At 40.0% G+C, this 14,593-nt stretch overlaps 1 protein-coding gene across 2 annotated transcripts in view; it reads right to left on the minus strand.

Annotated features, from left to right (window-relative positions):
- The window catches only part of znf532 (zinc finger protein 532), a 37,464-nt gene extending 24,955 nt beyond the window's left edge, over positions 1 to 12,509 (minus strand). Inside the window, exons 1-3 of one of the 2 annotated variants that reach the window (XM_071341345.1) lie at positions 12,153 to 12,509; positions 11,365 to 11,685; positions 9,817 to 11,155 (exon numbers count right to left, since the gene is read on the minus strand). The gene's annotated coding sequence lies outside the window, so the exon portion shown is untranslated. The remainder of the gene's footprint in view (positions 1 to 9,816; positions 11,156 to 11,364; positions 11,686 to 12,152) is intronic. The other variant, XM_071341338.1, reaches the window with a different exon arrangement.
- Positions 12,510 to 14,593: the final 2,084 nt, after the last annotated feature.

Below are 14,593 nucleotides of genomic sequence, written 5' to 3' on the forward strand. Positions count from 1 at the left end.
TGAGCTGCACTACCTGAGAAACTTGTGTGGGTTGTAGACTCCGTCTCATGCTACCACTAGAGTGAGAGCACCGCCAGCATTCAAAAGTGACCAAAACATCAGCCAGGAAGCATAGGAACTGAGAAGTGGTCTGTGGTCACCACCTGCAGAATCACTCCTTTATTGGGGGTGTCTTGCTAATTGCCTATAATTTCCACCTTTTGTCTATTCCATTTGCACAACAGCATGTGAAATTTATTGTCAATCAGTGTTGCTTCCTAAGTGGACAGTTTGATTTCACAGAAGTGTGATTGACTTGGAATTACATTGTGTTGTTTAAGTGTTCCCTTTATTTTTTTGAGCAGTGTATATATACACACACACACACACACACACACACATTTTGTGGGACATGCTGTATATTGTCAAATTCGACTGCGCGACAGACCACACATCATTTTATATCCAACTTTTTACCTAAATTATTCATACTTATTTATATGTTAGTATTAAACTATTATCTACTTTCTCAAAACATAAGATTAATCTGTAAAATAAACGAGACATTATTTGGTTACAACACTGAAGAAGATGTTGGTGAAGAACCATTTTTAAGAGTCTACAGGAGGGGGCACCAGGCTACGCAATGAAAAGTTGACAGGCAAGTCATTTTTTTTTTTACTGAAAGGCTAGCCAACTATCTAGTAAACACTTCGGACACGAGGTTGGTGTCTCTTTTTTGAACAAAATTAAACGGATATATCTTGTAATTGAACAAAATAGTAAGGTGTCCAATAACTGGAGACTGTATGCCTATAATACAGGAGGTAATTCTTTGCTAAACCGCTTATCAAAAAGCTGATGCAGTAGTAGTAGTATTTCCACTGAAATGTCAAACATGCTAATTACTAACCCGTTAGCTAACATTTTTACGACACCAATAATCACAAAATATTGATAGCTCGATCACGAGATAACACTGATGAAGGTAATATATTTCTTAAACGCTGTTGAATACGCCAATAATAAGGGGTGCTACGCTAGCAGGTTAGGATAACTAATGTAGCATGTTAGGATAACTAAATGTAGCAGGTTAGGATAACTAAATGTAGCAGGTTAGGATAATTAAATGTAGCAGGTTAGGATAACTAAATGTAGCAGGTTAGAACTAACGTAGCAGGTTAGTATAACTAAATGTAGCAGGTTAGTGTAACTAAATGTATCAGCTTAGGATAACTAAATGTAGCAGGTTAGAACTAACGTAGCAGGTTAGTACAACTAAATGTAGCAGGTTAGTATAACTAAATGTATCAGGTTAGGATAACTAAATGTAGCAGGTTAGAACTAACGTAGCAGGTTAGAACTAACGTAGCAGGTTAGTATAACTAAAGTAGCAGGTTAGAACTAATGTAGCACGTTAGGATAACTAAATGTAGCAGGTTAGAACTAACGTAGCAGGTTAGAACTAACGTAGCAGGTTAGTATAACTAAAGTAGCAGGTTAGAACTAATGTAGCAGGTTAGGATAACTAAATGTAGCAGGTTAGAACTAACGTAGCAGGTTAGAACTAACGTAGCAGGTTAGTATAACTAAAGTAGCAGGTTAGAACTAATGTAGCAGGTTAGTATAACTAAATGTAGCAGGTTAGTATAACTAAAGTAGCAGGTTAGTATAACTAAATGTAGCAGGTTAGTATAACTAAATGTAGCAGGTTAGTATAACTAAATGTAGCAGGTTAGAACTAACGTAGCAGGTTAGAACTAATGTATCAGGTTAGTATAACTAAATGTAGCAGCTTAGGATAACTAAATGTAGCAGGTTAGTATAACTAAATGTAGCAGGTTAGTATAACTAAATGTATCAGGTTAGGATAACTAAATGTAGCAGGTTAGAACTAACGTAGCAGGTTAGAACTAATGTATCAGGTTAGTATAACTAAATGTAGCAGGTTAGTATAACTAAATGTAGCAGGTTAGAACTAATGTAGCAGGTTAGTATAACTAAATGTAGCAGGTTAGTATAACTAAATGTAGCAGGTTAGTATAACTAATTTAGCAGGTTAGTATAACTAATGTAGCAGGTTAGTATAACTAATGTAGCAGGTTAGGAGAACTAAATGTAGCGGGTTAGGAGAACTAAATGTAGCAGGTTAGTATAACTAAATGTAGCGGGTTAGTATAACTAAATGTAGCGGGTTAGGAGAACTAAATGTAGCGGGTTAGGAGAACTAAATGTAGCGGGTTAGTATAACTAAATGTAGCGGGTTAGTATAACTAAATGTAGCGGGTTAGGAGAACTAAATGTAGCGGGTTAGGAGAACTAAATGTAGCGGGTTAGGAGAAATAGGTTAAGGTTAGGAAAGAGGTTAGGGTTAGCTGAAATGTTCTCCTAACCTGCTTCGAAAATTCACTTCGGGCTCCCGAGTGGCGCAGCGATCTAAGGCACTGCATCTCAGTGCTAGAGGCATCACTGCAGACACCCTGGTTCGAATCCAGGCTATATCACAACCGGCTGTGATTGGGTGTCCCATAGGGCGGTGCACAATTGGCCCAGCGTCGTCTGGGTTTGGCCGGTGTAGGCAGTCATTGTAAATAAGAATTTGGTCTTAACTGACTTGCCTTGATAAATTAGAAAATATACTCCATCTAGTCACAACCAGCATTCAGACATGCAACAAATTCCCTAGTTAATTTGGTTGGCATCCTAAGTATGGTGGCTAATAACGCACACTCTAAATCAGTAATGCCTTTCAAGGCCACATGGAGTGCTATTGTATACATTTTAAACAGAGTCACGACAAGCATTCAGCATACCTATCATTCAGACATGGCACATTCTTGACATACAAATCTGGGGAGAATGACTGCTCACTCTCATTGAAGCCACAGAGGTTCAAGGCCCACCGCAGTACTGCAGGCATTTTTAGCGGGTACATTATAGATATTTTTTAAGACAATCATGGTCCCAATAATTGCTTTTAATACACCACATGCATGTCCTTGAACCGATTATTTTAATATCGCACACAGAAATTATAAAAAAGAGGAAGAGGCGAAGCGAGAGAGATAACTGGGCCCAAAATCTGCTCTTCACCAGCAGGTGGCATTTATTTGATTTTATTTGCTCACCAAGCACGTTTTTGTATGAAGGTCAATGAGAGAGTGTAGAATTTGGTTAACGAAAAATGTAATGACTAATTTGCTACCTGTGGCTTATTTAATTGAATATACTTTTTTAAATGATTATGTTGTTCCGAGTGTACTGATAAGTAGGATATGTGATATCCTGGCAACTTTGAGAAAAAAACCTTCATATTGGAGTTGTGCCTGGTCGTCACTAGTTACCACAAACACAAAGTCATAAACCCTTCCTATTTCTACAATTTATCCTTTTCAATTTTGATTTTAAACCTAACCATATGCCTAACCCTAACCTTTAATTAAGACCAAATTCAAATTTTGGGGTTCATGAATTTTTACGATATAGCCAAATTTGACTTTGTGGCTGTGGTAACTAGTGGAAACCGTTGTGCTTGGTGGTCACACACGTATCTTCCCTCTCATTAGATAGAATGGTCCCACCTGATCTCACTTCCTCCCGACTGCCTTCCAATTTTTAAGACATTTATTTTCATTGTTAGAGTGGCCACTTGAGTTTCTTGTCAATATAATGGATAATCTGCCAGGTCGCAATTGTAAATGAGAACGTGTTCTCAATTTGCCTACCTGGTTAAATAAAGGTGAAATAAATAAATAAAAATCTGTGGTTATAAGGAAGACACATTTCGGTTGAAGGCATTCAGTTGCGCAACTGACTAGGTATCCCCTTTCCCTTCTCTTTTGCGATTTCTGTATGCCACATCTTCAATTTAAGCCTAGAAGAGGATGTGTGTCCTCAGGCCTGGAGGGAGGCAAAGGTCATTCTGCTGACCGCTGCCGAAGAATAGCAAAGCACCCTTTAATGGTTCAGACAGCCAACCAATCAGCCCGTTACCGGTGTGTTTGACAAAAATAGAATGTTATTTTAAAGAAAACTCATTAACAACAGACTTTCAGCATGATTATAGGGAAGGGCTCTCAACGTGCTCAGCACTGACACAAATGACTGATGATTGGCTAAAATAAATGGATAATAAGAAGATTGTGGGAGCTGTTTTTTTTAGACTTCAGTCAGCCTTTGATATCATTGATCATAACCTATTGGTGAAAAAACTTTGCCTTTTCATGTATTGAGAGTTACCTATATAATAGAACACAGAGTTACCTATATAATAGAACACAGAGTTACCTATATAACAGAACACAGAGTTACCTATATAACAGAACACAGCGTTACCTATATAATAGAACACAGAGTTACCTATATAATAGAACACAGAGTTACCTATATAATAGAACACAGAGTTACCTATATAATAGAACACATAGTTACCTATATAATAGGACACAGAGTTACCTATATAATAGGACACAGAGTTACCTATATAATAGGACACAGAGTTACCTATATAATAGAACACAGAGTTACCTATATAATAGAACACAGAGGGTTTTCCTTAATGAGAGCCTCTGCTACAACCACAAACTAATTTGGTTGAGTGTGGTGTACTGCAGGACAGCTGGCTTGGGCCCACTGACCTTGAATAAAGCTTGTGTGTCTATGCACGCTGACGACTCAACAGTATAGACGTCAACTATGACAGTAAAATAAATAACTGACCCTCAACATAGAGCTCCAGTCAGTTTTAGAATGGATAACTAGCAATAGGCTGGTGCTAAAAAAAATAAAAAAAATACAAGCATTGTTTTTGTGACAAATCACTCGCTCAACCCTAAACCTCATCTGGATCTATACTGAATAATGTGGCTATTGAGCAAGTTGAGGAGACTAAACTGCTGGGTGTAACCCTAGATAGCATCATGGTCAAAACATAGAGACTCAATGGCTGCTAAAATGGGAGGAGGTCTGTCCATGATAAGGCGTTGCTCTGCTTTCTTGACATCTAAATCAACCAGGCAGTGGAATATTTTTTATTCTGTACAGGCTTCCTTCTTTTCCCTCGGTCAATTAGGTTAGTATTGTGGAGTAACTACAATATTGTTGATCTATCCTCAGTTTTCTCCTATCACAACCATTAGTCAACGTTGGCCTCATTGTGAAATCCCTGAGTGGTTTCCTTTCTCTCCGGGCAACTGAGTTAGGAAGGCCGCCTCTATCTTTGTAGTGACTGGGTGCATTGATACACCATTCAAAGTGTAATTAATAACTTCACCATGCTAAAAGGGAAATTCAATGTCTGTTTTTTTTTTTTACTCATCTACCAATAGGTGCCCTTCTTTGCGAGGCATTGGAAAACCTCCCTGGTCTTTGTGGTTGAATCTGTGTTTAAAATGCACTGCTCGACTGAGGGACCTTACAGATAATTGTATATATGGGGTACAAATAGAGTTGAAAAAAGGCAGAAACAGTCCGGTAATAACCGCTTATAACAGTGAACCTTTTTGGTGGGATACACATATTCTAGGTCTTGTGGCATATTTTGGTTAAACTATCCTCAATTCAATGGAATTGTAACCCTCTGCATGCACAGTGCATTCTTCCATCACATGTACAGCTGATTCTCAAGATCTTGCACACTAAGGAGATGCTATTGAGCCCACACTACTACACTGTCTGAGCCAAGGACTACATGCTTTCTGGTACGTTTTTATTACAATACTGGGTGGGGTGAATATATTTGATATGACATACAAGATTTTTTGTTAACTAGTAAACAGTAGCCTACAGCAAAGTGTGTTTAAATAATTTCTAACTTGTTAACAATTTCTGCTAGTTAGTTTTTGCTACCATGTGGGTTTTAGCTTGCTTGAGCCTGCTAACTGAGGAGTGTTAATTCACCTGTTTCCATACATGTTTCATTTTAAAACATGTATCTTACAAAGGAGTTGTTTAATCTAACTGCTTAATTATTTATCTGTACATGGAATTGTATTTGGGTTTTTTACTCATTTTTGTCTAATCTTTACAGGAAAATGCCACAGGCACTATCTGATGTGTGGAGACATTTCACTGCAGCTAATGTAGAAGGAAAAGTTGTGTACATTTGCAAATACTGTGCCAAATCATGTGCATAAAGTTCCCTCAGTGCTCACAATAAGCAACCTCTGACAAAAGTCCCTCTACTTCTTTTCGAGGTGAAAATTATGAATCAGAGGGTTAGTTTTTTTTCTCAATGGAGGAACGTAGTCAGAGAAATGCTGATGAATGTCTTGCTCGAGCTGTGTATGCAACTGGTTCACCTCTGATGCTCACAGGCAATGTGTATTGGAAGAGATTTCTGAATGTTCTGAAATACATCAAAAAGCGTGAAGACTTCTGCCTGAAGCCCATACACGCCACAGCGTACATGTTGGACCCCAAATATGCTGGCAAGAGCATCGTGTATGGTGCAGAGATCAACAAGGCCTATGGTGTCATCACTACCGTGTCTCGCCACCTTGGCCTGGATGAGGGCAAGGTTCTTGGCAGTCTGGTGAAGTACACTTCCAAGCAAGGGCTTTGGGATGGAAATGCAATATGGCAGTTGTGCCAACATATCTCATCAGCCACCTGGTGGAAGGGACTTTGTGGACCTGAGGCTCTTTCCCCTGTTGCCTCCATCATCCTCCAAATCCCACCAACATCAGCCGCCTCAGAGTGCAACTGGTCCTTGTTTGGGAACACACACACACCAAAGCACGCAACAGGCTGACCAATGCAAGGGCTGAAAAATTGGTGGCCATCTGGGGAAATTTGAGGCTTTTTGAGCCTGACAACAAGCCATCCTCAACAAGGTTGGAAAGTGACAGTGAAGATGAGGCCTCAGAGTCTGATGTTCAAGAGGTGGACATAGAGGAGGTCCAGGGAAAAGACATGGAAGCCTGAGAGAAAGACAACCAAAGCTTTAGTTTCTAGACTATCATTTTACAGATGTATGTTGAAAACGTTTTTGGGAGATGCGATAGATCATTGGGGATCATTCAATATTCCCTTCCTTTTGTTGTTCAGTGAAATCATCCCATGTGAAGAGTCAACTCACTTAATTAAAGTTACATTTGTAACTAAATTGTTTTTTAAAATTTCTATTGGAAGGATTTAATCATTTGGAATTATGTCTACTTATGATAAGGTAAAAAGGTTTATGTTTCTGTCTCCATATGATATGGTAAATATATCCAATGCAAAAAACATCTACATTTAAATGGTATTAATATTAATTTGCATACATTTACGTTAATTCCCATATATTCCCGTTAATTCCCATATATTCCCGTTAATTCCCATATATTCCCGTTAATTCCCATATATTGCCGTTAATTCCCACGGAAAGTTTCCACCTCTGAATATTCCCCAAAATGTGCAACCCTAGGTACAGAGATGAGATAGTCATTCAAAAATCATGTTAAAATGCTATTATTGTCAATGCAACTTATTATGTGACTTTTTTAAGAACATTTTTACACCTGAACTAATTTAGGCTTGCCATAACATAATTATTGACTCGAGACATTTCAGCTTTAAAATGTTGCATTAATCTGTAACATTTTTGAAAAACATAATTGCACTTTGACATTTTGAGGCCAGTGACAAAAAAAAATCTATATTTATTAAAATGTTAAATTCAGGCTGTAACACAGCAAAATGTGGAAAGGTCAACAGGTGTGAATACTTTTTGAAGGTACTGTACATGGAACTCTCTGTCACCCCAGGTAACTCAAGTTAGCAATAAAAACAGATTTAAAAAATCCCCGATAAAATAGCACCTTCACTGTGAAGAGACAAACATTTTTATATATTTTGTATTATATTACGCATTGCATTATGTAGTGTTATGTATTGCATTACGTAGTGTTATGTATACTATGTATTTTATGCATTTTGTTTTGTTTCATGTTTGGACCCCAGGAAGAGTAATTGGGGATCCTCATAAAATCAGAATTGGACTGCCTGTCTAAACGCAGCCAATGAGACACCATCTTAAACCGACTTCATTTGGTTTCAATGCGCTATTGAGTCTTCCCATAGGAATGCATTGTGTCATGTGATCGATGGCTTTGTCCATTCATGTATACAGTCATTGATACAAATTCACTACTTTTTTGTTGTAGAAAATATCCCACTAATGTGTAAGTAGGAACTCTTTCTGCTCCAATTCCCCTCCCAGCTCTCAGTTGCCCAATCCAGGGTTTTTCAAAACCTCTCCTCTGGGATCCCTAGCCGTTCCATGCATTTGAACTATTCCACCTTATTTAACTCGTCAATTAATTATCAAGCCCTTGAATAGGTGAATCAGGTGAGCTAGTTCAAGGCTAGATCAAAATTGTGAAATGTGTGGGGGTCCCTGAGGAGAGGTATGAAAACCACTGCCTTTAATCAAGCCCTCCTAGAGAGGAACAAAGGAAAGCAGAGGTAGGTAGTCAACTAGGCCCACTCAAGACCTAGGCCATTCAAATCTGGCCACTAATTTCCTACTGCAATCACTTCATCCATGGAATTAGGTTAAATCGCAGTAGCTAATGCCCATTTGAATGTAACAAAATGCAGTGGACCCTCATAAAACCAGCATCCAAATCCAACTGATTCATCAGTTAGAAAAACCAGACTACACTTTTGGTGATCTTCATTCAAATGAATCATTGGGATTTTTCTCTTCTTTTCTCATATGTCAGATGACTTCAGACCAAGGTCACTAGGTGTTTACAGATAATGAATGGCATATCTCCAGTGATTATGCTGGTTTGTTTATGAAGGAAACATGGGAGAAGTATACAGTAGCATGCCTACTCAGCGCTAGATGAGCTAGCTTATCATTTTGACCTACTTTATGAATGGGATGGAGACAGTCCTCTAAATAGCTAATAACTAGCCAAATTGCTTCATGTACATTAGCCTGTATCTGAAGTATTATAAATACGTTTATTTCAAACAACCCAATAGCCAAGGACAGTTCGGAGGTGGATGTACTGTATGTATGTACAATGCTTCTGAAACAAGTTGTACTTTTTGTGTTGTTGTACTGAAATGAATTTTCACAAGAGGAATCCTCATAGGAGATGTGATGGATGAAGACAAAGGGCTACAGATATCATATGCTGTGTCTTTGCGCTGCCTCTTCAGTCTGCACGTAGCATGTAGCCAAGGAGGGCTGCCTGAATGCTTGCTGCCTCCTCATTAAAATGGATGACAGATCAGTCTGCACACTGCACTGCAGCCCCGGTCACATCCATTTCACCTATTAACATCTGCACTCCCCAGTCTCCCTCCCTGTTAAACCACCAGTGAAATGGCCTCCTCTCCTCCGCTGCAGACAATGAGATAACCAGGCAGTAGTGAACAGAACAAGAAAAGTAGAGAACGAGAGAGAACGAGAGAGACAGAAACAGATTTGGAGATTGGAGAAAAGGGGCAAGAGGGAAAGGGAATGGCTGCTGCCGAGCTGAGGTGAGGAAAAGCTGCATCAGAAAAAAAGGAAAAATGGCTGCTGCCGAGCTGAGGAAAAGAAAATGGTTGTTGCCGAGGTGAGGAAAAGCTGCAGCAGAGGAAAGAGAATCGCAGGGCCTAGTGCAGAATACGGCCAATAAAAGCAAAGCTGTCTGACATAGAAAAAATAATATTTAATGCAGAGAGATGAAGAATACAGTACTGTATACATATTGCCGCCCAGTTATATTAACCCCAGTTTCATGTATATGCTGTTCTCACCACCACCCCTTTCGGGTGCACATACAGTACATCTACCTACAGAGTAACTCACATTAGGAAACACAGCAGTAGAAAGAAACATGAAACAGTCCTCACCCTGTGATCTGTAGCCAGCCTGTCCCCAGCCAGCCACTACTGTAGTCACAAAACCACCTTCCTTCCTTCCTGCTACCACACAGTCAGTCAGGCACAACAACCACCCCCCTTTTCCTGCAGAAAAAAAAAATCAATTTCCCAAAGCAGGCAGGGCCCAACAAGAGGCAGAGAGATGGAGGTGGTGTGATCCCGATCAGTCATCCATTTCCTCCTGTCCTGCAACATCACCAGCTGACTGACAATGACCCTGTGCTGTGAGACAGGCCTCCAGAGTTGCAGTCTCATCCCATCACCCCTACCTGAGCACTGCTCTCTCTGCCTCTGCCTTCAGCGAGGTGGCCAGCCCTGCTTGCCCCACAGCCTAAACCCCACAGCCCGAACACTAAACCCAGTGTACTGTACCACCACCATACTGTTGGGGATCGATAGTGCCTTTCTGCAGCCTCCTCTGCTAGGCTACAGCCTCCTAGTTTGGCTGCCATTATTAAGCAGCCAGGGAAGCTATCTCTCCCCCTGTAGCACAGAGCCGGCATTGTTCCTCAGCCCTCTGTCTGCTGGCTCAAACCTGTTTCAGCCGGTTCCGGTCACCACACATAAAGCCTGCTCTGCTGCAGTACAGCTACACACACACAGACAGGCAGACAGAGACACAGCTAGCGCCCACTTCTCAGGCTGATCACAGAGCACTGATACTGCACCATTTTGACCTGAAATACAGCATCTGGATGTGGTTAAAAGATAACAGACGATTAAAAAGGTAATAGTTCTCTGGGCTCAAAACACAAAAGGTTTTAAGAGATCCTTCTGGATCAAACAAATCTGGAATCCAGGTCATTACCCCAGCAACAAAAAACAGCTAGGCCTCGAGAGTACAAACCATAACATCCTCCTCTGGGTTGTGCAACGGGACAAAATACACACGCAGTTAGAAATCTAACTCTGTTACAGATACAAAACGAGAAGGCAGGAAAAAGGACATAGCTCAAAAGCAGACAATAATACAGCCTGAATCCAGATGGCTTATTATGTGAGTCATGACAGTTACAATTCCTGGTCTGGGATGAGGACGTGCCACAACGCTGGGTGAAAATGGAGAGGGAGGAGGATGAAGCAGCCATGACGGAGTAGTAGTAGTGGTAAAACCTTGGTCTATACGTGGCCTGCTTGTCTGCATGAGCCCCAGTGTTTTAGTACAGCCCTCTGCTGAGCTGGTGAGGGTCTCTCCCCTTCTATCCTCTCTATTCCATGCCCATGGTTCCCTAATCTCTGTCCTAGAGAGGCTGATCTTTGTCATGATAATCCCTGCAGCCTCAGGCAACTGAGCATCCCATCCGTCCGTCTGTGATAAATGACAAGGAAAACAAAGGGCCATCATGATGGCACACACCCTATCCCTGTCACAGGCACAATACATGCAGAAACACATGATATATATATATATATATATATATGTATATGTATATGTATCTGATATAGATATAGATATATAAAAAAAATATATATACACACACACATATACTAGGGGAAGAAAAGGAGATTGTGCCATACCCTCGTGATCCCCTGACTCTGATTTTCCACTAAGAGAGGAGAAATCTTCCTGTTGAGGCCTGCTTCATACACACAGAGTCAATCCAGACTAGCAGCCCCCATCCTGCCAGGCAGCCCCCTATAAACAGTGCTGTGCCTCTGCTCTGTGGTTGCAGTAGGTCAGCCAGTCCAGGCTGCTCCCTCCAGACGAAGCCGAGCGCTGCATGGAAAAAGGGGGCAGTGTTCGACAGGCGAATCAGGCCTTTTGTCTATGCATGTATGTGCAGGGTAAGGGGGTGATGAGACTCTCCAGGCTCTCTCGGCTACGGCAGGGAGCAGCAGCTGGTGCAGGAAGGAGAGGAGAGGGGGAAAGGAAAATATAGAAATATGAGAAGAGGGCACAAAAAAAGGATACCAAGAAATCTCCTAAGTCTCTCTTGACCAATGACAAATATAGGCTAAATATTGACTTGAAGAAAATAGGGCCTAGTCTGGTCTGTGCAGTCTGCATATTGTAGAGATATTGTCATCAATTGATAATGATAGGCTACTTACTCAAATAATCTAACAAAGGCCCATTTTGTACATGGTACTGCATATTGCAATGATTTAAAACCATGTTCTTTCTAAGTAATTACAAAGATAAATAGCAGACTATAGGCTAACTACTTTCAAAAGAAAGCACATTATTGTTTATGTTATATAACAGATCCTCACAAGGCCCGGGCCTGTACCTATAAAGTCATCAACCCAAACCCCAGATTCAGACAATTCATCAACCAACACGTGAACAATAGATTATTACCTACCTGGGTAGTGGGTATGGTGACAGATTAGCACATAGCTGTCTCTCTGCAGAATGTTTTTATATGACAGCAGCTCACTCTCAGACAATGAAGTCATGGGCAGCCCTTCTGTAATAGGTTCAGCACCTTTCCATCAGCAACACATCAAACTGCAAAGGCATCAGACTGCATTTTATCTAAGAGGGGGATATAACTGCCCTGCTCCAGACTGTTGTTTCCAGATGTTGAACATGTATGTTCATAATGAAGAAAGGCCTATAAAATACCCCCCCTGCTCACTGCTCTCCGGTGAAGTCTATTCTTTTCTGAGCTGAGCAGAGCAGAGGTTGCTGCTCAGTGCTGCCCACCCCCAAGATTGCCATTGTCACGTGATGAGAAATATTGCCTTGACGCTTGATCATAACGATATCTCAAGTCAGCAGATCAGCCATATCTTACCTATTATAATATAGACAAATCAATATTGGAACGTTACGTATGTAAGGTCGTACGTATCAGACGTTTATTTTATGGATACTTTGTTTTGACAAGATGTGATGACGTTGAAATCAGAACACAGTTTTCTCACACCCAGAATGCATTTCGCGGTCGTTCAAATGTGTAAAAATACGCTTTCTTCGGAGAAATATTAATCGTCTTGTTGGAGGTGTCATCACCGATACATTTCACGGAGCATTCGTCACGAGTCTCGTTTTTTTTTTTATCGGATATATTTGATATAAGTGAACTGCGCCAGTTAACTGGCTAGTTTCTTCTTAGAGCTGCACTTATCATCAACTAAATCCATGCAAAGAAATCATCTCGTCATCACATCAGTGTAACTAGTTAGTTCAATGTCATACTATACTTACCCGCAGCCTCCGTGATTAAAACGGTCATGAATTATTAGGAATGCTGGCTTTGTGTAACTACAGTAGGAACGTAAGGTTAAATACTCGAAAGTATTTTGTTTGAGTCTTTGGCTAAATTTATTTTTGGATAGAGCTGTAGACTTGAGTGACAGTTGATGATGGCTGTCAGTCATTCATGTCATGTTTCAGAACGTTCAGACTGTATATCAACTCCATCCAGCACTCCATCATCACCGTTACAATTGTTCATATGGCAATTATTTTTTTAGCATTAGCTTGTTTTCAGAGTTATGCAGCAGCATAATAATGCATCATTTAATTCAATAGGTCTAGATTTTTTGTTTTTACATCCTTTGTGCTGCACCTGATAGATCTTGATAGATCAATTAATTAATCACATGTATTTATAAAGCCATTTTTATATCAGCAGATAGCACAAAGTGGTATACAGAAACCCAGCCTAAAACCCCAAACAGCAAGCAATGCAGATGTAGAAGCACTTCTTTGTAGAAGCGCTACAAATGGAAAAAACATGTGGTGTTTTTTATTATAGGAATAAGGAATCTAAAAATTGTTGTGGCAAAAGGCTTTAATGATCTCTGTTCCTATGTGACACCTTTAACCGGAGGTCTTTCCTTGATGGGCCACCACACTATATCATTTTGTCAAAACGAAATGGCTTTCCTATGACATCATGTGACCTTTTCATCATATTTTCCTCAGGTCTTTTTGGTTATTGTTGTTCATATTGGTCTTCATTTTGAGGAAATGCAGTTTATTTATATTCACATAACAAAATGTATTCCCTTTTTTTGGACTACTGGTACATAGGCTACGTGGGATGTAAAAAATGTTTTCTACTTTGTAAAGTTATTCAAGCAATATCTGTGTTTGAATATAACACTTGTCTTGCTTCATTGAAGGTTTTACACACGTATCAATATAATTATTTCATGTGCAAGGTAGCTATCATTTTGTCATCATTTCAACAAGTGTGATTTCATTTCAGGTATTTGAATGGAAGGACACCTCATATTTGACTCATCCTAACAGTCAGCGATGTGACAGTCAACAGAGGTTTTAATTAACACTTGCTGCCCCTTAAATTACCCGTATTTCCCATTAAAACGCCACGGTGGACATGTATCAAAAAGAGGACGAATGAAATGTGGGGCTTTTTTAGTCATGTTTGCAAATGTCAAGTAATTGTAGTTCTTCTCACAATGTACATGGGATCCTGTAATACGACTCCCGTCTAGCCTGCTCCAAGAGATTAGAGGGCGCCGCTATGTAATGTGAAAATACAGTATACTCTTACAATAACACCAATGCTACATTCAACCTCTAAAGTGTGTTGAAATGAATATCCCTAAGTTCACTCAACACTGCCATCTAGTGTTCACGCTAGACAGATACAAAGTGTCCGTACAGCCTTCTAGAACCAGTGATGCCAATTTAGCAATTTTGTTGCTAGATTTAGCAACTTTTCAGAGTACCCTAGCAACTTTTTTTTTCAAACAGCACCTAGAAACAAATTTAGCTACTTAAAAAAAATGTATTTGGAACTTTTAGCAACTTTTGAAAAGTTACTCA

The sequence above is a fragment of the Salvelinus alpinus genome, chromosome 1, assembly GCF_045679555.1.
Source record: "Salvelinus alpinus chromosome 1, SLU_Salpinus.1, whole genome shotgun sequence".
NCBI lineage: Eukaryota > Metazoa > Chordata > Actinopteri > Salmoniformes > Salmonidae > Salvelinus > Salvelinus alpinus.